A 17,018-nucleotide genomic window follows, 5' to 3' on the forward strand; every position below is an offset into this window, starting at 1 on the left:
TTATGGAATACTGGAATAGCGAATAGGTGGACATGAAATGTTGCTATTACTGTATTAAAAGATGTATGAGGAATTCTTATTTTATTTAAACCAAAATTTAAAAACATCCTGACTTGCTAGTTAACATAATTTTATTTTATGGTTTCTACAGGATTACAGACTTGGTAACTTTGCTTAAAGCAAAAAAATGGTAAAAAATGGCTGACTACAGAACTAGTAAGCAGCAAATGACATACTGACATAGGTTAGCTTCACCTTCCGGATAATCTTTTCAATTTTTAAGGTAGAGAAGAAATCTGCTTTTTGCACATACAGGCATATGCTGAAATAACAAAACGCATTCTTTTAAGTACCGTAGGCTATCATTATCTGTTTCTTCTGTCCCTTCGCGCAAGCTGCGCTCAACTCAACTCTCACGTCTCAGCGTCTACGAGCCATGAAATCTAGACTGTTGCTGTCTGACTGTACTGTTGTACTATGTAACATAGCCGTAAAAATAAAATTATTGTTTCATAACAAAACATTACTGCAAGCCAATTGAAACTGCAAGATGTGAACAAATCGCAACAGCTGAACAGCGAACAGGAACCACGAGCTGGCAAGTCGAGTCAAGTGCAGGAATTTTCGACTCGTCACGTGATATGACACACGAGTGCACAAGGGTTTCATAATTATAATCTATTTCAGTGATTCCCAAAGTGGGCGATATCGCCCCCCAGTGGGCGAAAACGATAAAGAGGGGGGCGAAAAAGTCTAAGGGGGCGATAGGGGGGCGATTTCGCGAAAGCTGTTTTATGTTCGGCGCACTTAATTCTGTACTCTGTGTGCATTCGCAGGCTTGAAACATGTGGGCGATATTCACACGCGAAAGAATTTCTGATCTCGTCTTTGCAGTAAGGTAAGGTAGTTTGCGTATCCCAGTGGTCGGCAAAATACTGCCGAAGTAAAATAATCTGGCCCGGGACCATTCACTGAATGGACCTTTCCCCGACCTTTGACCGCGGAAAATTCTTTCCATACTTTACCATTTTAAAATTTTCGGTGCTTATTTTAAGAGTGGTTTCGCGAGCTGTGGCCTGTAAAATGGGGTATTTGATTCAAACTATCATTCTAATACACACCATTTAACAATCTGTTTTTTAAAAGTACCGATAAAGAATTTTAGCCTAGTCTATCATAGCTATTTCTACACTAATTTTTGATTGCTGTATTTAAACTGAAACTCATAGAAAGACAAAGTAATCATTGACTTATTTGATTTATATTCAAATTCCCGAAAAACAACTAAATACTAACGAATATAATTCAAAAACGCGAAAATGAGGTAGTGCTCACGACCACCCCTGAAAATCTGTCCGAGTGAGAGTGTCTGGGCGTCTGCGAAAGGGGGCATTGTTACGTTTTTTGCAGCTTGCTGATTGGCCAACGTCACGAAGTAAACAGGGAAGTCTATGCCCGGGGAAATATCCAAACGGCGGGTTTGACGATGAAAATTTTTTATTTATAATCCACGCTCGAGGAGTAAATTACATTTTTTTACGTAACAGAATTTATCGTGAGACACGTTTAGAGTAAATTATACTATATCCTAACAATTTACGAGCCTACAATTTAATTATAATTAGACAAATGGAAACACGCAGAAAAGTTGATGCTGAGTGCAGGGGTTCAATAGCGCAGTAAATATTCGAATATATTGCAAAGTAATAAGGAAATAAAATTCATATTCATATTCGGGAGATTCATCACTGCTTGATTTTTGTAAGAATGTATCTTCTTAAAGAAAATATATATTTATCAAAATTTCACAAATCGTGCGAAAATATTCACTTCGATGTTTGGAAGTACATATTTGTGCAAACCATTATTTTCGAAAATGCACATTACAAAGAACAAGCAAAGAAGTGGGTTTGGTGATGCCCATTTAGAAATTTTTTCATTCTTGGCGTCGTAAAGCTATCCAGCGCGATGCAGCAACAAGACAGTGTCACATTAAATGTTATTGTAATATTTTTTTAATAAGACGACTGAGTTGAGTTCACGATTGTCGCAGTTTTCGCGTGTGTTCCGTTTTTAACTCTCAAAAAATATATGCTACCCGCAAAAGACTAGCAATCCTGAATTTTGTCCTGCGAGCGACATAAAATTTACCGACCCCTGGGCCGTAGCCGATAGTCAGTCACGGCTTCTTCCACATCCGAGTCCATGAATCCAAAAAAAATGGCTGGGTAATTATGGACTGGAGGCCGCGATAGGATGAGGAATCGGGGATGGATTTTTTCGAAGTATTTTGGTGCAGGTCATCAGGCTGTACGAATGAATGAAATGTACGAAAATCATTATTATAAGTTTGGGGAAATTATTTTTGTTCTTATTATTTTAATGTGAAATGGGGTGAATTTAGGAAGTGAAATGCTATAAGGCAAGAGTACACGGCGGTTTTTGAGGAGGTAGGACCTTGGATTCTTTCATTTCCGACCTATTATATGGTGAAAAAGAGGTTTTCAGCCGTGCTACTATTGCTATTAGAACAATAAAATCACCTTTCCATCAGTAAATGGGGTAATTTTAGATATAATAAAAACCTCGCTGAAGAACACCAAGCTCATCTATCTCATTAAAAACACTATAAACTATGATTTGTCTTCTTATTTGGTCTGTAATAAATTCGTTTCTGACTTTATATTTTTTTGTAGTGCAGGGGGGCGATGAAGTTGTATAAACTACTTTAGGGGGGCGATGGTCAAAAAAGTTTGGGAACCACTGATCTATTTATTTATTTATCTCCGAGACGCGCTAATTACGGAAGCACAACAATTATTCATTCGATCGGGAGGTCATAAATATAATATGGTTAAACACCCTGTAAGTCAAATTAAACTTATGGTGAGCGAACACGCACTACTTCTTTCATCAATATCTTTCCGCCTAAAATCTGTACGCTTTAAACCTTAGGCTACTTGAGGTTTTGTCCCCCCCCCCCCCCCCAATTCCAATTTTATCTATTTTGTTTTTATCAATTATTTTGCTGGTATCTGAGGGCCACTCTCTATTATCGTTCAATATAACTTCACCTAGCCTGTAGTGTCACACTTGATTAGAATTTCATCGTCTATAGCTGATTATGGAGTCGAAATAAACTTATATTTATTATGCTCATTGGATATTCCGGGTATTTCCCCGATATTATAACTGAGGGTCGGGTACAAATTCAAATAGGGAAAAAATTAATTTAATTTTTTAAATCGGAAAACACAATGTAAACATATATATATATGGAAGTAAATGAATAAATGATCAAGCATTTGGTTGGACTGAGAATGCTACGCGCTGTGTGTTTCGGTATTTACTGTTGGATTTGTATCTCGTAATATCAAGGCCCATCAACCGGAATTGAAGAAGTATATGGATTAAAGATTGGTTTTAAAGTTCGCGTTTGGCAGTCGCATTTTTGAACGGCACAAAAGGAGTAGATTGACAACAATGAACCAGCACTGAAGGAATATCAACAAGTAAAGACCGAAATATGAAATTACATGGCAGCATAAAGGTAACATACTGACATCATAACAGAATCGAAAGATGAATACATCAGGGATTGATTCAGATATTTTATTTTGTGACAAAGAAAAATTGAATTGCGGACTTTCTACAGATACTGATATTCCTAGAAGTTCCGCTTGAATTCTAAATGGGTATTCAACTATATATGTGTGAATAGTTTGTAGTGAAAATTATGACCATATCAATGCGCAACATTTTTAAACATTCATTTAATGGCATATTTTTGGTTTGTTCTCTCTGTGTGTATACCGGTACTGTTTTAACAATGTTGGCCACGTCAATGTATCAATTAGGCTACAGACCTACTCACGTGTGATTAGTGTTTTGCCTGATAATTGCTTTTATGAGTGTCCGCAAACCGAATTTTCCGCCATGGTTTTGCGTTTGTTTGTATATTAAACCACCCTTCACCTTTTCCGCAATGCCCAATCTAGCAATCAGTGTACTTTTTCATGGCTTGATTTTTTTTTTGAAGCTTTCATGAGTATAACTATCGTCGCAAAATTTATTACATTCCACTCCCCACATTATCTTTGCATGATATTGTAGGTATTGGTCATTATCAACGTAATTGTTAAAAGTACAACAGCCCGAAAGTTTAATACTATCGTGTATTTTGTTTGTTAAGTTTGGCCCAAGCCGCATTTAATTGGGCTTGTGTTTTTGTGTGCGTGCTGGTGGGTAGGCACATGAGATACTCCTCATGTTTTAAACTTTTTTATAGGTTTTGCTTGCCCTCCAGAATTCTCCATTTTTGATTTATGTTTGTTATGAAGTTTTCGAAATGAACTATCTATCAGTTGCGGCAAATTACTGAGTGGTAACTTTACAGCGACCGTTAATAGGATAGAGCCTCCTACCGCACAATACAAATACAAGTAATGAACAAGAGAGATGCTCAAATATATGGACACGTAGCGCCACATAGTGGCAAAGTTAGATGGCTTCATAGCAAAACAAAAAGTAATAGCCTTTGAGCGAAAAATATAGTCTTTACTCACTGAAAATTTTAAAGCAATTGGACCAGTAATCAAAACGAAAAGCGACTATTTCATAATGTGTCAAAGAACAAGGATAAGAATGAGAACAACAACCACAACATAATGTTGAAACGATCGTTATGTCCACTGACGTGTCCAATAAAAGCACAGGTCAACGTTGGATTGAAATCAACGAGTCAAACACGACCCTACATTAAACTAGCGATCGTATAAGAAACTGCAATTCCCGATTTAATTAAAACAATAAGTAAGAAATGTATTCTGGTTTCGAGTCATATGGTTCATTTCATATCTGGTATATATATGACCAGGTCGTCCTGCGATCTGTGTGGCCGCAGTGTGCCCCGCGCTGATTCTAGGAGATCACTGCTTTTACAAATCATTCATACTCATAATATTTTCAATATGAAATCTGGTGAAAAAACTTTCCGCGTCTGAAACTAATGAATCTTTGAGGTCAAGAATTGACGATGATATATTGAACCACTTGACAATTCTCATTATTGAGGGTAATTTATGTATAAAGCAGGATTTTTGTTCATATACTGCTTCAAGGCACGACTTTGCTAAGTGCGTGAATATAATTTCATTTTTTATTACGGAGATCAAATTCAGTTAATAATATCATTATCTTAATTTAGAATTGGCCTCCACAATACGTTTTTCAAATGTCGCTGAAATGGCTATGACTTGCACTGTACAACACATCGTAAAGTGAAGCTCCATTGAGTAAGTAAATATTGTGGTTAAGAAAAAGACAATCTACCGCAATTGAATTAGCACTTATCATCTTATCTTATCAGTTTCTGGAAGTAAATAGCAATGGCGAGTTTGATTTTTATCACAAATAATACGGAGGAAATTATGATTTTCATATTCATTCTTGTGAAGACGAAAGTGATAGATGATAAAATAGTCGTTCAGTTATCATTTCTTATTGGTTATGAAATAAGTTTTCTGTAGTATTCTGAAATGAATTCTTTTCTGAAAATCATTGTTCAACAGTTGTCTTTTTCCACGAATAAATGAATCTTATATATAGATTTGTATGCATACGCAGGAGGGAGACAAAGAGCAAGTTTTAATGTGGAAAATATCTACTCCAAACGCAGAGCTCGCCTTTCCTCATCACATTTGAACATCGGTTGCTACACACTGGTACGGAATGTGTCTTCTTAGTCATTACTTATCTATCTTAAGATTGGTAAGTATGTTGATAGGTATTTGTCTGTATGCGCGATATCTCACGAAGGCGAGGTTGAATCTGCTCCAAATTTTGCATGTGCATTCATCATATCTCGGACCAGAAGCCTATTGATTTGGATGAATTACGTTGTATAATTAGCGAGTTATGAATTAATTAGTGATGGAACACGCGGTTTCACTATAAAGTCATAAATCGAAAACGCAGTTTTGATCCATAAGTCTTCGGTCTCCGACCGATATCCTCGTTATTACTTTTGCAACAAAATACTTGTACTTTAAGAACATGTATCCCCACTGTGACACGCTACTGCTGCTTGCGCCGATCAGAAAAATACAATCAAAGCAACTTCATTATCATTACTGATCGATAAGTATGTTGATAGGTATATTTGTCTGTTAGATACACGCGATATCTCACGAAAGCGAGGTTGAATCTGTTGAAATTTTGCATGTGCACTCATCATATCTCGGACCAGGAGTCTATTGATATTGGATGAATTATGTCGTATGATTAGCGAGTTATTAATTAATTAGTGATGGGACACGCGGTGTCACGATTGAGTCAAAGCGAACGATACACGCCTCTAGATCGATAAGTCGGCGGTCTCTGATCGCTATTTGGTATATTGTTTTAAGAAATGCACAATCATAATTTATATACTTATCTACTTGGGTTTGCTCGGAGATGAGTCTTCTTTACTTCTGAGCGAGTACGTGTTACCTTGCTCTGAGCAAGTATGCATAGTATACTGAAGTACATGATAGCAGTTCCCAAACCGGAGTGCAGGTAACCTCGAGGGTTCATCCAATCCATGTCAGGTCTGCGCTTTTGATTATTTCTAATCTCACAGATTTTCATACTAAACTACAATAATCAATTTAAAGTTTTCAGCAAGTTCAGAGGGTATGTAATAGGTTGCCTAACTATAGAAAAATACGTTGTGCATCAGAGCGAGTTGAGCAGTCAAATATATGAGAATATTTTGGGCACGAGCGAATTTAAATTTTCCGAAGGATAGCGATGAAAAGAAAGTTTGGGAATCCCTGTGATAGATATATAATTAGGACAAATTGCGAGCCAATTTTATTACTGTTGGAACGTCATCATTTAAAAAAGAAATTGGGCCATATCTGTACGCTCCAACAGAATCTATTATCGATACTACTCGCGAATGTTGTCGCACTATTTGAACGTTGGTCGGTAGAATGTTGTTCGGTTTGCATAAAAGACTATTTTTGAAACAAATAGGACCGAAACTACCACACGTAAATTTACTGCCGAGTACCTTCCCGACCCGCGATTTATTTTCACAAACAAATTGCCGATTTGGTCGACTTGTTTGTTCAACACGACCGGTGTCGTCTGCTGCGTATGACGTCATAGACAAGAAACTAGTTGAAAGCAACAAGGTCGTCAATTGCCGGTAAACAAGACGTTACGTGTGCAGCTCAATCTCCCGCCGATCAAGAATTGGTGTTATTCGGTCGAGTTGGTCTTTTGTAACACTTTATTCGATATTTAGTAAACGGGCTGATCTAGTTAACATGAATATACTTTTAAATATCAACCGAAAGTAGTCACTGAAACTTATCAGGGGGTTTTCGTAAATTTTTTCATTTCAGTTATGTCGCATGACAGTCTAATCGTACAGCAAATCGCGACCTCTGGTCCAGTTACCAGAGCAATTCTGGTGTGGAAATAATTAAAAAACCGCCAATCGTCTTGGACTCGTGGACACGAATTACGTAAAAAGTCGCAACAAGCGTTTTCATAAACCAACCTAGCCACTTATGACTTATGAGTCCAGCAATTTTATCGCACAAAATTATCCTTACGGGATTCAAACTATGGATCTGAATTGAAGCATAGGGCGCAATATGAGTCAGCATTAGAGCTAGGATCTCAAGCCCGGCCCGACCCGAGATTCGGGCCTGAAATTTGAATCATTACGTTCGGGTCGGGCTTCTCTGTCGCTGAAATTTTTTTAAATGAGGCGTTTCGACCGTGTTTTGGCCGCGAGAGACCGTGGTCTGCAAAAAACAGAAGTTGCCTCATCAACACGACACATACTGTACTAAACTCTTGCGATGGCAATTCAATGAACACCTAAATAAAATATGAAATTTCGGGTTTAAATCGGACTCAGGCCTGAAAATCCAGTCAATTAGCCGGGCTCGGGTCGGGTTTAATTCCCACGGGCCTGGGTCGGGCCGGGCTGGAATTTTTGGGCCCGATCTTATCTCTAGCCAGAATACATTGATTATTATGTTAACCCTGGGAATTGACTGATAAGGCGTCAGTATCTGGGACAAATTTGTGCTAATAAGATAAGCGGACTGTTATATCCTTCCGCAAATTATGCACATCCTTATGGATAAAAGATTTATTACCTTTCTAACTAGGTGGGAGTATGTTCGGAAATCATTAGCTACATTCTCATTATTTCAAGTCCAAAACAAAAAATACACGATATTTCCTTGCGGGAGCGCCTAAGTCTGGAGTTATTTTTATACATAAAATCTATTTTAGATCTCGTATTGAATTCTTCATCCGCCTTTGATTGTTATCAACCCTAATTAGCTATTGGAATCTTATTTTGGAATACCTGAATTAAAATGAAAAAAATAAATTAAATAACCTAGACGGATGATATATATTAGTGAAATTAGGATCCCCTCCCCTATTTATTTTTAAATAACCAGAGAAATGTCAAATATGCGAACTCAAATTTCAAATGATAATATGACATTGACGAGCGTTTTCATAAACCAGGCTACGCCACTTATGAGTCTAAAAATTTTGTCGCGCAGAATCATCCCTTCCTACGGAAACCATGGATCTGAAATAAAGCATAGGGCACAATATGAGGATACATGAATTATTATGTTGACCCTGATAATTGGCTGGTTAGGCGTTCGAGTATACATGCGGGAAAAATTTTGGTACTCCCGTAGTAAGTGTACCAGGTTTGGGTTAGGCCATAATCTTATTCCGTTTTTCCTTATTTTAGTTCTATTATGAGTTCAGGGACTGTGTGTATTAGCCAAGTGTATATACCCCCTGCCCATAGGTTTCAGTCCCTTCACACAACTTAATGTGAAGTAGACGAACAAAATTAGTTACCCCCATATTGGTACACTGGAGCACCAAAATTTGTGCTAATAAAATAAGCGTACTGAAATATCCTATCGTAAATTATACAAATCCAAGCGGGGGAAACTCATTAAGAGATCACCTTTCTAATTAAGTGCGGATTAGCTGCAGAGGTTTTCAATATTTCAAGTCAAACAAACAAATAACAAATATTTCCTTGTGAGAGCGTCCAAGTGGGGAGGTAAAATTACACATAAAATCTATTTTGGTTTGCGTTTTGAGTTCTTTATTCGCCTTTGATTATTATCAACTCTAATTAACTATATTTTTAGAATTCCTGGATGTCAAATGAACAAAATAAATTGAATACAACCGGAGGGTGATACTAGCGATATAAAGACCCCCCCCCCCCCCTCTTTATTTTTAAATAACAATGGAAATGTCAAATACATATGCGAACTCAAATATGTCAAATGGTTAATAAGACCACCGCAATGTCAGCATTGTTACAAACAATGTTGATACAATTGCACATAATGTCATACGGATGAGTGTCCTAGATACATAAAATAAAAACAGCTAAATTTGAAATATCGGGTCCCGTATGACACGTGGAAATTAGGAATAAATGAAAGTACTAGTCTTTTAGCGAAAAATATAACCTTTGACCCCTGAAAATTTCAAAGCAATTGGTCCATTAGTGGATGAAAAAAGCGATTTTTCATAACAACAAGGACAACAAAAAAATCGATCCATAGGTCCACTTCTTGTCCAAAAAGAAAAGTGATAGCCCTTCTCTCCCGACCAGACTGTCATCGTAGATATTGGGATGTAGAGTCGACTTTGGCATGTTTGGATTGCAGTCGTAGCGGAGATCCATCACCATCAGAACGATAGACAAAGCGGGGAGTACCAATAATCAGTGATTGTTAGTCGGGCGAAAAAGACTTCGAGATGTCGACACTGAGATTCAAAATCAAGAAAACCTGACCACAATACGAAACCAATAACCACCGCACTACGACTGACGATCCCGAGTCTGTTCTACCGTGTTTCCCCAAAAATAAGACCTAGCCTGAATTTCAAATATTATTTTAATATATGCCCTCCCCTTAAAATAAGACCTAGTCGATAGAGCAAAATTGTTTTTAACCGTCGATCAAGCCGTCGAGCAAGAAATCTTTCCTACTCGTTTAGCAGTTACTTTAAAAACGTGTTGTTTATAATGGATATCGGTTTTTATAATTTTTATATTTGCGAATCTCGTAATTCTCTGCTTTGTAATTTTGTTTTTGATAAATGAAAATAAAAGAGATTCCAAAAAAGGAGCCCTAGGGTTATTTTTCGAAATAAAATTGAAATAAGACACTGTCTTATTCACGGGAAAACACGGTGATTTGAATTATAAGCAAAGAAAACGTCTTTCAATCAAAAAATAATGACAACTGTCACTAACATCCAAGCATTACTCATTCACCTAAGTCAGAGTGGTCATGAGTAGGGCTGGGCATTTCGAATCGAATCGAATAGTGAATTATTCGAATAGGTTCAGAACTTAATTTCGAATCGCCGCCATCTTGTTTTTTTCTTTCCGCCAATGGTCGAGGTGAATTCTCAAATTTTTTTTTAATTGAAGCCATATATTTTCAACCCGATTCTAACATGACTATTTTCTGTAATGAGTTATTGATAAAACGTGTTTGTTATTAGGTGTGAACGCTCAGTAATCTATCTGTATACTATGTATGTATATATATGTTACATATTATGTTATGTATACTATTTCTTCAGTAACTCATTTGTTAAGAAGACCAATTACTTTAAAAAAGTCGCTTACAATTATATATTTCCAAGTATTCGAGATTCGATTCGATTCGAAAAAATTATTCGATTCGATTCTGAAATCACAAGGTATTCGAAAATGCCCAGCCCTAGTCATGAGTGAATGCTCAAGGAGTGGTGAATGGACCAGGTTAAACCATCGTAAACATTGCGATAGACAAAGCATGCTGATGGGTTAAGGAACAAAATTACGCAATGTTATGCATTTAGGATAGAAATCCACCTTTGCCCTTGTGGTGATAGACCTCATAAATTATGCAGGCATAACGATCCATAGTGTTTTTTAGAAAATGCCGGTAATCCATTTAGAGTTTTATCTATATATATGCTTTATGTAATGTGCTTTTCTCTGAGGTTCGATATTTCCATTTGAGAAAGCCGAATGCGACTTTACTCTTCTTATGCTCTCCATAAAGTGTGACCATCAATGAATTTCTCCTAATCGACATAGGTCAGGAATAGAAATCGTTTTATTTTATTCCAAATTCTTATTTATTTGCGAGATAATGAACGATGATGTCTCAGATGCGTGGCGAATCGTGTTAGCTGATATAGGAATATGCTCGCCACTGCACCTCTGATTGTCCTGCGTGGGTTCGCAAGTTCCAATCCCATGCGGGGTTAATTATTTGCGAGAGGATTGCAGGACTCCTCGACGACGTAGGGTAGTTCACGTAACCGCTGGTCGGTTACGGCTTCTTTCACCATCAAGTCCATGCTCCGAAAATAAACAACTGGCTAACTAACCCCATACCCGACATTGACCGGACGAGAGGCCGTGGTTTGCCATTTGATTGAGCCGTATTATCGACTTACCTATCCACGGGATAAATGTAAACCCTATCCTATAAGAATCAACTGGAATCCAACGATGTGCAAGGAGTTTTGTTTTTATATAACCGGAATCTTTCCGATTGGGCATTGGTTACCCTGGGTGAAGTGGTGAGCATGAGATTTGAAACCATGACGTGTAGCCCGAGATGCCAACACAATTTCGCCTAACGCTTTAACCAAGGGATGGGAAAGGTTTTTGAACCAGCGGCCAAAACATTTGCCCTTCTAGACTGGCGGGCCATGTAAGTGTAACGTAACAAGTTACATTTTAAGGACAATATTTACAGTGTTACAAAAGAAAAAGTGGAAAACAATAAGTCTCGTCTCAATAAGTCTCAAAACTAAATTTAACAGCAATATTAACAAATTCCTTGAGAAATTTTTTGAATAAAATATCAAAATTTGGTTTTAGTTTGGTTGTGGCGACATCAGGTGGGCCAAATTGAATTGCCCGATGGGCCGGATTTGTCCAGCGGGCCGTAGTTTGCTCGTGTTAGCTTCAACCGCAAAGCATTCTCTCTACCTATAACAGGGGTGGACAATTTACAGCACGCGGGCCGGATCCGGCGTTGAAATATTGAAATATCCCGTTGAAATATTGATGAAAATGACGTCACAATGACCCCGATTGTTGCTTTGTGCTTCTTATTATTATATAAAGGATAGCCTAGCTGTTGTAAATAAACTGTTTTTTATTCATAGTTTTTCATATTGAATTTTGAGCCTTCGGCCCAGTAACCAAGTCAATTATCTGTAACTGACCCACTCAGAAAAATAATTGCCCAATCCTGATTGAAGCTCGTGATGTTTTTTGAAGAGACTGTTCCGGATCTTGCACTACATAAATACATAGTTATTGCGGAGAATTTCCATTTTCAAATTCCTGATATGGCCCTTCAATGATGTCCTATATCTTTAACGAGTGGAGATTATACTCAACTTTGACCCAAATATGCTGAGAAACAAATTATTTTTTGATATCATTTTTTTTTTGTTTAAATGCGCACCAAAGATTAAACAAGATATTGGTAAAAATTTCCTGTATTTAATTCAACTTTCCTAGATCGAAAAACAGATGAAGTCATCATCTATATAAATAAATATCAGTTTGAAAAATAATATATAACAACGAAGAAATGAAAGTTTCTTCCGTTTTATTTTTATTTGGGATATTTTTGAATGTATATTTAACACTGAGTTGGTAGTTTCGCTCTGTAGCGAAAATAGCGCGCCTTGCTTCTACCTCAATCACGAATTTTTACATTAAACAAATCTACAGAAACATCGAAAATGGGTTTGTTTTAAAAAAAATGTAGGCTGGAAATATTTAACAGTGTGTCAGCAGTTTCGTTCGACACTGAAAATAGCTTGCCACAATTTCAACCTAATTGCATGCTTTCTTATTATATAAACTAAAAATCACATCGAAATTAAGCTATGTTTTCAGCAATATACAAAAAAACAATTGATTAAGATTGCACAATAAATTACATAAAAAACGTTACTAAAAGATTTCTTTCATGATGCGCTGTCTCTTGCAAAGACGCTTAGCATGAGTCGAAATTCTGAATTCGCCGGAGTCGGATTTTCAGACTTTTGGGGGTGATAAGCGATGTCAAGACTTTCTACAAAAATTAGAAAAGAATTTTGCAATTAATTTTGATTTTTTTTTTAATGAGGAAATTCGTAAACGGGTTCAAAACTCAGCGTCGTAAATCGCAGTCGAACTTAAGACATATTCAGTCGGGAGTCCATTATAAATTCCCCATAACTCCAGAGCCCTGTTTTTACCATTCTGGCATGCCAGAGGCTCAGTCAGTGTAGGGCAGGGGTCGGCAACCTTTTGTCGCTCGCGGGCCAAATTAAAGAATGCAAGTCATCGAATGGATAACCGATGAATCACGTTTGCTTGTAATTCGAATCCGGATTTGGTATTCTAAATTGCCCATCCCTGCAGTGAAAATAGCGCACCCGGCTTCCAAATGAAATACATATTTTTACATTAGACAAAACAACAAGCGCATCGAAAATAGGTTTGTTTTCAGCACAATATCAAAACGAATATGCGTGCAACAATAAGCGCTATTGATCGTGAAGTAGTGTTGTTTTTCAATATTTGTTCTGTTCTCCTTTAGCATTGAGAATATTTACTAGTCATTCATTTCGATCGAGATTGGATGAACAAAGTGCGCAATTTTTGATGACGTCATGCCACACAGACGAATCCCATAGAACCCACAGAAATTGGAAACAATATATAAATGCTGAAAATTTCAAAGCAATCGGTCCTGTAATAAAAAATAGGCGATTTTTTCATAACTATGAGAAGAAAAACACCAACATAAACAATGGTTCCAGTACATTTGAACCCACGTACATTTGAACCCGCGTCAATTGCACACATTGCACCTATGGAAATTTGCACCTAAAGATATTTGAACCCATACTAACCCTAACCCATAGATTTTAGCAACCGCATATAAATTGAACTCGCGGATATACGGGTGCAAATGTATGGGTTCAAATGTATGTGGGTTCAAATATGCTGTCACCTAAGCAACACCAATCCATGGTCACACTCCGAGTCTAATAAGAAGATTCACGTGGTTCAAACTCTGTACAGGAGAGCAGATCAGGAGACCCCGAACAATCTTTTTCAACGACACAAAAAGCATTATCTAGTGCAGGAGTGTGCAAACTGCGGTCCGCGGGCTAAATGCCTCCCTCAAGAAAACACTGTGCGGCCCGCGAAGAAATGACAATTTTGAATGATGTTCGGCTCGCGAAACGAGTTTTAATTTAATCCCATTCTTTTGCGTTGCGAAGCCTATACCCGAGTCTAATTTATTATCTATGACTATGACGTTACAATGCCTTTACAGTAGATTGTGCAAACAACGCATGTCACAAGATCAATAATCAAAATTTTTGTATCTGCATCTACTAGAAAGCCTATTATGTTAAATAAAGGTGCAGCTCGCGGTTTCACTCATTTATTCCTATATGGCTCTACTGTAGTAAAGGTTGCAGACATCCGATCTAATGTGTTACGTTTAATTATAAACAGTGAAATCAAATCCGTCTCAAAACGAAACTACCAAATTAAACATAAACCTCATTTATATTAATTTAGCACGAATTGAACCTATACGTAAATTGTTTTTCTAATTTTTGTTGCTGTTAATAGAACTCGCTTTTGTCTTTGTCAAATCAATCATTTTTCGTTATTTATTAATAGAATCGTATTCAGGTATTTATTGTTATTTTTTATAGTTCTAGTGTGTAGGCTTGCACGTAATTGACAAAAATCAATTCCGTAATTACGGCAAAATCAATTACGTAATGACCCCGTAATTGCGATATTTTTCCACGCATTTAAACCTATCGTAACAACCCATTGAATCCACTTTTTTCCGAATGGGACATTGAAGTTGGGTTTTCCTATTCTTGGCAGTACTACACGCCGGCGGCAGATTTTAAAGACAACTATCAAGGAGTGAATTCAAATTAATTTTATTCTGATTTTTATCTTTTGTGTTAGCTTTGGTTTTTCTTTATCACCTTCGCAAATTAACCGTCCCATTTTTATGCGATCAATTTTATTTTATCATTACCGACACTGGTATACGGATATTTATGGAAACGATAGTTTTTTAAAACCACCTTAGTACTGAATAAAAATTACGGGTTTCAAATTTATTAACCAACGACGAGCGTATTCTCTCATTTGATTATACTTGCGATTTCCTCGCGACGAAGACTTGTTTTTGCAGCGTTTTCTGCATTATCCGACATTACTGCCTTGTTAGCATTTTTATAATAATAATCATTGATGTCGACTTATTGACGATATTCCGATTACCATGCTTCATTTTACATTCAATCATTTCGCGGACTGAATGTTTATAACATTATTTGCGATAAATTTAGATCAAATATTATTTATTTGCGTATAATTTAAATACCGAACTTATATGACATGCCTTCTCCGGAATTACATAGTTATATCGCAAAACAATGCATTTTGTGACATTTATTTTACACTCACAACATTTATTTGCTAACTCAAGTCGGCGATCCTATCGGCCAAGATTGACAAAAGTTTGGTCGAGTGCCGGTGGTATTCAAGTCGACGATAAATCAAAATAAGTTGCCGCATTTGGTAAGACAGTTAATCATATATGGCCGAAATATTGAGAGGAATTGTGAAAAACATCATGAGCAAGGCCAAGTCCGGACTGATATATAACGATAAAACCGTAAACAGAACATCAAGATTTTGTAATAGAAAATGGATCTCGCACAGAATAAACACACAGGCTCATATTTAAATATATACGATAGCAGTTAAAATTTCAACGGTCCGCGAGGAATCCGTCGTTTTGGTTCATTACGCAATCTCTCTTTTGTCGTCATATTGCTATTTGATAAGCGTGACATTAATTATCACGGCGAGGTATTGGCGCGAGTGATCAATCGCTCTTTTCGCTTATTTGGTTCCAATTCGTCGCGAAAGCTCTTCGTTAACTTTCACAAGATCGTCGTGTTGAAAGGTTATGGATATTTTCCTGTTTATACCCCAAGTCTGAAATGAAACAGCCAAAAACAATATGATATTCCATGTTCATATATCAAGTGTTGATATTAACAATAAAGAATGGTTAAGCATTGCTAATCCACACTTGGTGGGGAATTCCCACTATTCAAACGCGTGACTATAAAATAGAATAAAATAGAAACGGAACATATATACCATAAGTAACGGAAAACTGGAACAAGTAAATAATAAATAAAAGTAAAATGGATACAAATGTTTGATAGACCATGTTTGATAGATTAATCTCCTGCGTTCATTAGTCATTTCACCCGAAGAAGTTGAAACCGGGCGTGTTAGCGTCCATCGGTCTTAACACAATTCTTCCCCTTATCTACGGTTATTATGTACATTGGCCATGGTCATGCTAGATAAGATGCGAGAGAAATTGAAACCAGGTGTGTTGGCGTCAAACGGCCCTACTCAGTTCTTCCCCCATTAACTACGGTAATAATTTACATTGGCCACGCCAGACAAGTTGATAATAGGTTAGTAAATGGCAACGCGTCATGCGTTCACCTACGTAACAAGAGAGAGAAAAACGGCTGCGAATACCGGAACTCTAACTTTTTCTACTTGTTGAGCTTTCATTTTTCGCAATCGACGAAATTGACTGCTTTGAAGAAAGCTCGTTTCAATGCAATAATTACGACTTTACGTAATTCGTAACTTTCCTTCCGTAACTCCAAATAATTACGTAATTCCGTAAATCCGTAAATTACGTGCAAGCCTACTAGTGTGGCCCGTGTGTTTCACCATACTTATTTTGGGATTACAAGTACATGCAAGGTAACATGGGTCCTTTGAAAAAAAATGTTGGGAATCACTGCCGTGAAAGACCATTGGGTTGCTGCGTAGACAGCGGTTAAGAATCCAGATGGAT

The 17,018-nt window shown here is 37.1% G+C and overlaps 2 protein-coding genes across 2 annotated transcripts in view; both read left to right on the forward strand.

Annotated features, from left to right (window-relative positions):
* The window catches only part of LOC120343165 (uncharacterized), a 176,039-nt gene that overhangs the window by 148,918 nt on the left and 10,103 nt on the right, over positions 1–17,018 (forward strand). The gene's annotated exons all lie outside the window — the stretch shown is intronic.
* Positions 1–17,018, forward strand: part of LOC120343543 (uncharacterized) — a 218,506-nt gene that overhangs the window by 41,503 nt on the left and 159,985 nt on the right. The window lies entirely within an intron of this gene.

This window comes from Styela clava, chromosome 3, assembly GCF_964204865.1.
Source record: "Styela clava chromosome 3, kaStyClav1.hap1.2, whole genome shotgun sequence".
In the NCBI taxonomy this organism is placed as follows: Eukaryota; Metazoa; Chordata; class Ascidiacea; order Stolidobranchia; family Styelidae; genus Styela; species Styela clava.